At 43.7% G+C, this 11014-nt stretch overlaps 1 protein-coding gene across 1 annotated transcript in view; it reads right to left on the bottom strand.

Moving 5' to 3' along the window:
- Positions 1-1230: 1230 nt before the first annotated feature.
- The window catches only part of AXL (AXL receptor tyrosine kinase), a 315211-nt gene continuing 305427 nt past the window's right edge, over positions 1231-11014 (bottom strand). The window contains exon 21 of the transcript XR_010908745.1: positions 1231-1259. The gene's annotated coding sequence lies outside the window, so the exon portion shown is untranslated. The remainder of the gene's footprint in view (positions 1260-11014) is intronic.

The raw sequence follows: 11014 nt of genomic DNA, 5'->3' as shown, positions 1-11014 counted from the left end.
CAGCCGGTTTCTACCTGGAAGGCCTTTTCCAGGTCACTGTTCTTCCTTCCCAAAGTGCCCCTCTTGGCTTGCAGACAGGCTTCCCACGGTGCTTCGCTTAATCGAGGATGAAAGTACCTGCCGTTTGTGGATGCCATTCCCGGATGCCTCGGCTTGCCCCGGAAAGCGCCGGTGTTTCCCAGAACCTTGATCCGGGAGGAGTGCCAGCGATGGATCCATGTAAATGTATTGTCGAAGGCTTTCATGGCCGGAATCACTGGGTTGTTGTAGGTTTTTTCGGACTATATGGCCATGTTCTAGAGGCAGGCCCGTAGCCAGGATTTCGTTTCGGGGGGGGGGCTAAAAAAATTTCAGGGGGGATTTCGGGGGGGGGCTGAGTTTCGGGGGGGGGCTGAGTCTGAGTGAAAGAGGGTCTAGCCTAGCAAACCTTTTGTATCATTACCCCAATACCCCCATACATATGGGATATATTGAGAATGGTGATCAAATCATGATATTAATAAACATAACAGTTTAAATAATGCACCAGTAAGGCCTTTTCGCGAACCACCATGAGAATTTCGGGGGGGGGCTGAAGCCCCCCGAGCCCCCCCCCTGGCTACATGCCTGTCTAGAGGCATTCTCTCCTGACGTTTCGCCTGCATCTATGGCAAACATCCCCTGTTTGGGTATCAGCCAGCACGTCAACGACTTAAATCTAGAAATAGTTTTCTAAGATCTACAGAGACACTCACCGGAACACCTCAGCAAGTAAGAGTCCAAAAGTGGCAGGCTCAAACCCAGAACCTCAACCAATGGCTGATACCAAATGAGAGACTCCCCCCTGGGCACACAGAGGACTGGGCGACTTGGAAGGCGCTGAACAAACTGCGCTCTGGCACCACGAGATGCAGAGCCAACCTTCAGAAATGGGGCTACAAAATGGAATCCTCGACATGCGAGTGTGGAGAAGAACAAACCACTGAGCACCTGCTGCAATGCAACCTAAGCCTTGCCACATGCACAATGGAGGACCTTCTTGCAGCAACACCAGAAGCACTCCAAGTGGCCAGATACTGGTCAAAGAACATTTAATCAACTACCAAACTCACAAATTCTGTTTTTTTTTCTTTGTTCTGTTAGAAATGTAATATAATTGACTGGTTGCACTGACACAATAAATAAATATGGCAAACAACCTCTGAGGATGCTTGTCATAGATGCAGGCAAAACGTCAGGAGAGAATGCCTCTAGAACATGGCCATATAGCCTGAAAAAACCTACAACAACCCAGATTCATGCAAATGTTGCCCCATTAAGAGATGAGATTCTGAAGTCCATTTTGCAAAAAGGAAACTGGGATGGGAACTAACCAGTTACCTGTCGAAAGGTGAGTATCAGGTAGAGCCAAAGTTTTAGGAGGAAGACATTCCCGCGTCATCCAGCAGCATAATTTCCTGGGCAACCACCTTAATTGATTCTGAAGAAGGAAATGGCAAAGACTAGAAATAAATGGCTGAATTGAGTCATATTCACACATTCTCATGTTAACAGAGATGTGAACAAAAACAAGAGCTTCATGTCTCACTATGAATATATGTTTTTATTTTGTGTCAAAAGCATTGCATAAATAAGTATAAAACTGATAAAATACAGGGAACACAAGTGGTTAAATAATTGTAGACCAAAAACGGGCAACAGCGACTGCATTTTCTGAAGCTTTAAACAGTTTATCCTCTGTGCATGAGGCAGGGCATTTTGGGCAGGCATACAGACACAGAGTTGTTTGTTCTGCTCCATAGTTGCAAAGGTGGAGGATTCTAGGTAGTGCCAATTTGCCAAGTTGTCTTTTGATTTGCCCACTCCACTTCTGAGTCTGTTCAGGGACTTCCACGTTGCCCATTCTTGGTTTGCCCCTGGAGGAAGACCCTCATGAGGGGCAATCCAGTTAGGATTTCCTAGTTTAGCTGCCCAGAGGGATAATCTTGCTGTTGCTGGAGGAACATTAAGTGGAGTGGTAGTTCTCATGAAGCTTTTCCTTGATTCAAGTCTACTGGGAGGAGGTTGGTAGCCATGCAGTAGATGGTGTTCATACTGTTCAGTCTTACTTCTCTCACAGTTAGCAGCAACTTCCCATCGTACATTGAGGGGAAATGCCAGCTAACTTATAGAGCAGCATTTCTCAACCTGTGGGTCAGGTCCCCTGAGAGGGTTAGTAGGTAGTCTCAGTGGAGCCACCAAACACCATCAGAAAACACAGTATTTTCTGTTGGTTGTGGGAGTTCTGTGTGCCAAGTTTGGTTCAGTTCCATTGTTGGTGGAGTTCAGAATGCTCTTTGATTGTAGGTGAACTATACATCCCAGCAATTGCAACCCCCAAATGTAAAGGTCTATTTTCCCCAAACTCCAACAGTGTTCACATTAGAGCATATTGAGTATTTGTGCCAAGTTTGGTCCAGATCCATCATTGCTTGAGTCCACAGTACTCTCTGGATGTAGGTGAACTGCAACTCCAAAACTCAAGGTCAGTGCCCAACAAACCCTTCCAGTATTTCCTGTTGGTCATGGGAGTTCCAAGATTGGTTCAATTCCATTGTTGGTGGAGTTCAGAATGCTCTTTGATTGTTGGTGAACTATAAATCCCAGCAACTACAGCTTCCAAATGACAAAACCAATCCCCCTGCAAACCCCACCAGTATTCAAATTTGGATGTATTAGATATTTGTGCCAAATTTGGTCCAGTGAATGAAAATACATCCTGCCTATCAGATATTTACATTATGATTCATAATGGCAGCAAAATTACAGTTCTGAAGTAGCAAAGAAAATAATGTTATGGTTGGGGGTCACCACAACATGAGGAACTGTATTAAGGGGTCGCAGCATTAGGAAGGTTGAGAAACACTGCTATAGTCTATCAACAGGTGTAGGTTTGAGCCATCCTGTGATTATTCTACATCTTTTGTTCCATGCTATATTCTATGTATATTAATACAAGAGCACACTTAACTGGAATATTCTTAGGCATAAAATGTTGAGCCCTGGAGAACTGAACTTTGGTAAGCAGATTTTTGGCTTTCACTCTTGGACACTGGACCCTTGTTCCAGCAGGACTGAAGACTGACAGGTCGCAGGTTCAAATCAGGAGAGAGTGCTGATGAGCTCCGTATGTCAGCTCCAGCTCCCCATGCGGGAACATGAGAGAAGCCTCCCACAAGGATGGTAAAACATCAAAACATCTGGGTGTCCCCTGGGCAACGTCCTTGCAGATGGCCAATTCTCTCACACCAGAAGCGATTTGCAGTTTCTCAAGTCGCTCCTGACATGAAAAAAAAAACTCTTGGACACTAACTGGTCTTTCTAAAGATCTGCAAGGCCTGTATCGCCTTAAGCTTACCTTTGAATATTTAGGACAAAAGGCATGGTTTGAGTTGTCTTCATCTATCACATTCTATTACACACATTCTGTCTTCTCCATCTATTCCATTCTATTGAGGCCTGTATGCCTGAGGCCTCAAAACCACTTGGCACTGTATCTGAAGAAGTGGGTTAATATCTACGAACGCTCATGCAAAAACAGCAATCACTTTGTCTTCAAGCTACGGCCACATTTTATTTCCTTTACGTCTAATTTCGTTTTTATAACAAATCTATTAAAATGGTGCAGTGTTTTCTATATCCAGCAGAGGTCAGCAAGGCTACAGATTTGGTTTCAAAAAGATACAGAATTATAGATACACATAACTTTTTCCTGCAGTCACCCCATTTAACCATTAACCATTAGACCTCACTCCTTTCTCAGTCCTGCATATTATATCCAAGGATATCACGCTTCTTTATTGTAGACTTCAAACCAGTATTGTATAGTGCTGGTCCCTTCCTTCCTTAGGCGATCCCTCGTTGTCCAAATAGGATTGTCTTTCAAGATCGGAGTACTGGCGGTGGGTACGTAGGTGACTGTGGAGCCCTACTCTTGATCTACATGTTCTCCCACTGTGAGGGCATTGGTTTCCAGTCCTGGTCAGGATTAGCTTGACGCACCTTCCTCTTGGCACGTTTGTCTCTTTCGCCCTCCATTCATGCCTCTTCAAATTCTGCAGCACTGCTGGTCACACCTGACCTCCAGCTGGAGCGCTCAAGGGCCAGGGCTTCCCAGTTATCAATGTCTATGCCAGAGTTTTTAAGTTTGTCTTTGAGCCCATCTTTAAATCTCTTTTCCTGTCCACCAACATTACGTTTTCCGTTCTTGAGTTCAGAGTAGAGCAACTGCTTTGGGAGACGGTGGTCAGGCATTCGGACAACATGGCGAGTCCAACGGAGTTGATGGCAGAGAACCGTTGCTTCAGTGCTGGTAGTCTTTGCTTCTTCCAGCATGCTGACATTTGTCCGCTTGTCTTCCCAAAAGATTTGCAGGATTTTTCGGAAGCTGATGGAATCAATCTAAGAGTTGCATGTCTCATCTGGCCCCATGGTCATAGAGTCATAGAATGATAGAGTTGGAAGAGACCATGTGGGCGATCTAGTCCAACCCCCTGCCATGCAGAAAAGGATAATCAAAGTATCTGGTCTCCAGATAGAAAGCTGGAGAGGGGTCCTGTATTATTAAATGGTGTGTTACATAACTCATTCACACTACAAAACTATTGCACCACGATCCCACTTTAACTTTGATGTTTCCCTCCAGTGGAATGCTAGGATATGCAGTTTAAGGAGGGCTTCTTTATCCAGAGAGTTCTAGTGCCTCACCAAACTACAAATCCCAGGATTCCATAGGATGTAACTATAGCAGTTAACGTGGAACCAAAGTGCTATAATTCTGTAGTGTGACTGATCGACAGGGCATTAGGAACAACACGGTGCATAGATTCTTATGGCTGATCATGTAATGCCATAGAACAGTGTATTGGTATGCTTTTTGTGTGTGTCAGGAGCAACTTGAGAAACTGCAAGTTGCTTCTGGTGTGAGAGAACTGGCCATCTGCAAGGACATTGCCGAGGAGACGCCTGGATGTTTTGATGTTTTATCATCCTTGTGGGAGGTTTCTCTCACGTCCCCTCATGGGGAGCTGGAGCTGACAGAGGGAGCTCATCCACACTCTCCCCGGATTTGAACCTTTGACCTGTCGGTCTTCACTTCTGCATACACAAGGGGTTTAACCCACTGCGCCACTGAGGGCTCCATTGGTATGCTAGAATTGCACAGTAAAGTGTGTACACCTGAACCAGATTCTCACTTTTACTCAATTGAATGACCTAAAAAGAGATACAAAAGAGAGATGCACAAAATCCAATTGGGAAGAAACAAGTGTGCATCCCATGGGAGGAGGAAAATGATATTATTATTATTATTATTATTATTATTATTTTTATTATTATTTGATACATAATAAGATTAGTACACAACAAACAAGATCATTATGTGTTGTTGTGAGTTTTCAGGGCTGTATGGCCATGTTCCAGAAGTATTCTCTCCTGACATTGTTTCTTGTCTGGAGCTCCCCTGTCTTTATTTACTGTTATGATTTTAGAATATTTTTAATACTGGTAGCCAGATTTTGTTCATTTTCATGGGACAGCTAATCACCTCCCAACAAAGGATTCCCTCAGGCAGTAAGAAGCCAGACCTTGAAAACTGCTAGGCCATTAAATGCTAATCAAGGTGGCCAATTGAAACATTCACACCTCCCTCCAACAGACAAGAGTTTGTTCTCCTGGACATTCTACAGATATATAAACCCCATTTTCCTAGTTTCCAACAGACCTCACAACCTCTGAGGATGCCTGCCATAGATGTGGGCAAAACGTCAGGAGAGAATGCTTCTGGAACATGGCCACACAGCCTGGAAAACTTACAACAACCCAGTAATTCTGGCCATGAAAGCCTTTGACGATACATTGAAATCACTATGCTGGCTTTTGTATCTGATCACAAGCAGGGGAGGCTGAAGCAATAGGCAAGATACGCATTTGCGTATAGCGCGTATCCCCCTCCGGCCTTAGGTGTCCCCAAGTGTCTAGGACAGTGTCATGTATCAGCGAATAATGTGTTTTTGTTGTAGTTGTTATGTTTATTTATGTCCTTTTCTCTCCAGAAGAATACTCAAAGCGAATATCCCATGCAAAGAAGCATCTGGGTTGCTGTGAGTTTTTTGGGCTGTATGGCCATGTTCCAGAAGCATTATCTCCTGACATTTCACCCACATCTATGGCAGGCATCCTCAGAGTTTGTGAGGATGCCTGCCATCAGGCCCGTAGCCAGGATTTCGATTCGGGGGGGGGGGGGGGGGCTGAGTTTTTTTCAGGGGGGGTTGGGGGGGGCGCTGAGTTTCGGGGGGGGGGGGCTGAGTCTGAGTGAAAGAGGGTCTAGCCTAGCAAACCTTTTGTATCATTACCCCAATACCCCCATGCATATGGGATAGATTGAGTATGGTGATCAGATCATGATATGAATAAACATAACAGTTTAAATAATGCACCAGTAAGGCCTTTTCGCGAACCATCATGAGAATTTCGGGGGGGGGGGGGGCTGAAGCCCCTCAAGCCCCCCCCCCCCCCCCGGCTACATGACTGCTTGCCATAGATGTGGGTGAAATGTCAGGAGAGAATGCTTCTGGAACATGGCCATACAGCCTGGAAAACTCATAGCAACCTGGTGATTTCAGCCATGAAAGCCTTCAACAACACATAGGAACGTCTGCTTTTGGAGTTTTTAAAAACTATTTCTATAAGCAATGAGAATCAAGGAAGTCTGGCCCAGTAGCCACACAAATGTCTAGGAGACAAACTGTGGGTAGGATATAACTGTCCTTTGAGAGCTGGGTGTCCCGTGAAAGCGTCACGAATCTGTGGCCCAAAATGGGACCTGGCCGCATGTAATGCGACTTGGGTTCATTTTGGGTGTAACACAATGCCAGCTGTTCCGAAATAGCTTGGCGACGCCGCTGCCACGGCTGGAATTGCCCGCTTGCTTGGCATGCAGCGGGGCGACTCGAATCGGGAAGGGGTTGAATGTCAGACATATATACATGCCAAGGAGCCAGCAGCCCATTGGTATCTCCTTACAGGCAGAAGCTATGGAAATGAATCATAGATATTGGTGGAACTCGTGGAAGGAGGTGTCTTGGCTTCTGATGTAATATGATATCATTTCTCTTTTCCTTCTAAGGAGCTCAAGCTGTGGCAATGGAATCTCCAATTCTCGCTTGATCTTTACAACAACCCTGTAAAGTAGACTAGGCTGACAAATACCATCCTTGACATAAGTTTCACGGGCAATTCCCAGTCTTCAGCCTGTTCCAGTTTGGCATGGACAGCCCCAATTGATCCTCTGCCATCCAACTTTTAAAATGTCCCAGTTTCTGTTCCTTCCTTCCTTTGCCTTAAGCTGTATTCCAATTCCTGCAGCTTGTGTTCCAAGGGCAACAAGTAGCAAAGGAGGAGAGGGGAAATATTTCCCTTATTCAGCAGGATCAAGCAAAAGCAAACTGCTGCAGACTCTCCCAACTTTCTATTTTAACCATGTTTGGATGTTGCAAGGGGCTCTCTCATAGTGCAGCGGGTTAAACCACTTATCTGCTAAATTTGCTGGCTGAAAGGTTGGCAGTTCGAATCTGGGAAGTGGGGTGAGCTCCTGCTGTTAGCCCCAGCTTCTGCCAACCTAGCAGTTCAAAAACATGCAAATGTGAATAGATCAATATGTACCGCTTCTGTTGTCGAATGCAAGAAGATATTGGCGCACCATGCAGTCATGACTGCATGACCTTTATTTATTTATGACATTTATATTTTATTTTTATTTTTATTATTTAGTTCATGTACTTCTACCCCGCCCTTCTCAACCCCTGAGGGTTGACTCAGGGCGGCTTACAAAAAGGCACAATTCGATGCCTACACAGTAATACAAATAAGATATAGACAGCAATTAAAAACAGTTATAACAGTTAAGAACAATCAATATATATCACAGTCAATAAAAAGCAATCTTATGCTCAACGTTCGCAACTCAGAGTCCATAGCTTCATTCCACATTTTCCATTCCTATCAGTCATCATTGTCCTTTATTTATCTGCCAGATTGCCCAAACGCCTGGTCCCAAATCCATGTTTTTAATTTCCTTCTAAAGGAAAGGAGGGATGACGATGATCTAATTTCCCCAGGGAGTGAATTCCATAGGTGAGGGGCCACCACCGAGAAGGCCCTGCTCTTTGTCCCCGCCAATCTCACTTGTGATGAAGGCGGGGCTTGAGTCCCCCCCCCCCAAAGGAGACTCAGAGCGGCTTACAAGATATATATGCATACAATATATTAAGTTAGTAGCATAGTACAATATCAGTATTAAATATTACTATATTGTACTATACCATTATATTGTAATATTATTGGTAATATTACATGTAATATAAATATATAATTATAATATCATATTATTGTTATTGTTAGTAGTAGTAGTATTATATTGCATTACATTATAATATTATAAATATTTTATGGACAACACTGGCTTAGAAATGGAGATAAGCACCACTCCCCAGAGTCGAAAATGACTTGGCTTAATGTATTGTCGAAGGCTTTCATGGCCGGAATCACTGGGTTGTTGTAGGTTTTTTCAGGCTATATAGCCGTGTTCTAGAGGCATTTTCTCCTGACATTTCGCCTGCATCTATGGCAAACATCCTCAGAGGCAGTGAGGTCTTTTGGAACTAGGAAAGTGGGTTTATGTATCTGTGGAATGACCACGGTGGGGCAAAGAACTCTTATCTGTTGGAGCTAGGTGTGAATGTTTCAACTGACCACCTTGATTAGCATTTTATGGTCTGGCAGTGCCTGGGGCAATCTTTTGTTGAGAGGTGATTAGATGTGCCTGATTGTTTCCCCTCTGTTGTTTTGCTGTTGTAATTTTAGGGTTTTTTTTAGTACTGGTAGCCAGATTTTGTTCATTTTCATGGTTTCCTCCTTCCTGTTGAAATTGCCCACATGCTTGTGGATAGACTTAATGTCAGGGGAAACCTATACCTTTACTTCACCTTGGATGTTGCTTGGTTTTTACCTGTGAAATGTTAGATATATAACCAGCACACATTCTTATTTCTATATCAGTGTTTCTCAACTTGGAGGTCAGGACACCTGGGTGGGTCACGAGGGGTTTTCAGAGGGGTAACCAAAGACCATCAGAAAACACAGTATTTTCTGTTGGTCATGAGGGTTCTATGTGAGATGTTTTGCCCAATTTTATCATTGGTGGGGTTCAGAATGCTCTTTGATTGTAGGTGAACTATAAATCCCAGCCACTACAACTCCCAAATGTCAATGCCTGTTTTCCCCAAACTCCACCAGTGTTCACATTTGGGCATATTGAGTATCTGTGCCAAGTTTGGTCCAGATCCATCATTGTTCGAGTCCACAGTTGTAGGTGAACTACAACTCCAACTCCAAAACTCAAGGTCAATGCCCACCAAACCCTTTCAGTATTTTCTTTTGGTCATGGGAGTTCTATGTGCCAATTTTGGTTTAATTCCATCATTGCTGGAGTCCAAAATGTTATTTGACTGTAGGTGAACTATACATCCCAAATGACAAAATCAATCCCCCCCCCAAGCCTACCTGTATTCAAATTTGGGCATATTGTGTATTTGTGCCAAATTTGGTCCAATGAATAAAATGCATCCTGATATCAGATATTTACATTACAATGCATAACAATAGAAAAATTAGAGTTATGAAGTGGCAACATAATAATTTTATGGTTGGGGGTCCCCATAGCATAAGGAACTGTGCCATTAGGAAGGTTGAGAACCACTGATCTATATGATGTTGTAATTGCTTAGAATGGAATAGCATTTGGATATTTCTTTTGACCAAGGGTTTGTGAGACAGCAGTGAATGGGTCCTTGTTCTCTTAATGTCAGCTACTATCTGCAGAATATGGCCTAGCTTGACCAACTTCAGGCCATGTGTTTTGAATACACAAATACTATTCAGAATGGATCAGGAATAATAGTGATAGCGATGTATAGAGAGTCTGGGTGATATTGCACTTTTGAGTGGGAGATCTAGGGTGAAGGCAAAGGAAAACCCACTCAAAACACATCTTGCCAAGAAAACCCATAAGTCAGAAATGACTTGAAAGTATATGACAACGAAAGTATTAAAATGAGTGTGGTGTATTTTCAGGAAATGCAACTTGTAGGAAAAAACCCCACCTGGGTCCTCATTGTGACATGACCACAACAAAGCCATATCATGTGAGCTCAGGAAACATTCCCCCGGGGCTACTGACATGAGTCATGGGCAGAGGCGAAACTTGAATCCAGGCCTTCCAGCCTGAAGGTATTTCCCTTGACTTGAAGCAGGCGTTATCTAGTCCAGGAGCCCCTTCCTCAGCTGCCTGAGCACAGAAGCTGCCGCCGAGTTAGAAGAGCCACTGAAAGCGTTATCTAATCTCCTGTAATAAAAAAGATCCTTCTCAAAGCGAAAGCAGAGGCTGCGCCTGAGTTTGGCCCATCGCTTCTGCCTTGCGCTGAATCATTTTTTAAACAAAAGAGAAAGCAAAGAAGAGGAAGAGAGAAAAGTGAAGAGAAGAGTCAAGAAGACTTCCTAAGAGATAGTTCAGCAAAAAGGTAAAGAGAGATGAACAGAGCTGGAGAGGCTATGCATCGAAGAGAAGATGAAAGAAAGAGAAAAATCAAGCAAGCAAGCAAGATCTCTTGTGGGGAAATAGTTGGCTCAGCAATGAGGTGAAGAAAGGTGAATGGAGAGAGGAGGATATGGAAGGAAAAGAGAGAGAAAGAAAGAAAAGGAAGGAAGGAAAGAAGGAAGGGAAACACTTGAGGAAGAAGATCAGTTCTGAGAGAAAGAAAAAGGATGAATAGATGGATGGATGGATGGATGGATGGATGGATGGATGGAAGGAAGGAAGGAAGGAAAGAAAGAAAGAAAGAAAGAAAGGGAGAAGATTGGTTCTGAGAGAAACAAAAGGAAAGGAAAGGAAGGAAGGAAAACACTTGAGGGAGAAGACTGGTTCTGAGAGAAAGAAAAG

This window comes from Anolis sagrei, chromosome X, assembly GCF_037176765.1.
Source record: "Anolis sagrei isolate rAnoSag1 chromosome X, rAnoSag1.mat, whole genome shotgun sequence".
Taxonomy (NCBI): domain Eukaryota; kingdom Metazoa; phylum Chordata; class Lepidosauria; order Squamata; family Dactyloidae; genus Anolis; species Anolis sagrei.
This window is presented reverse-complemented; position numbering and strand designations above follow the sequence as displayed.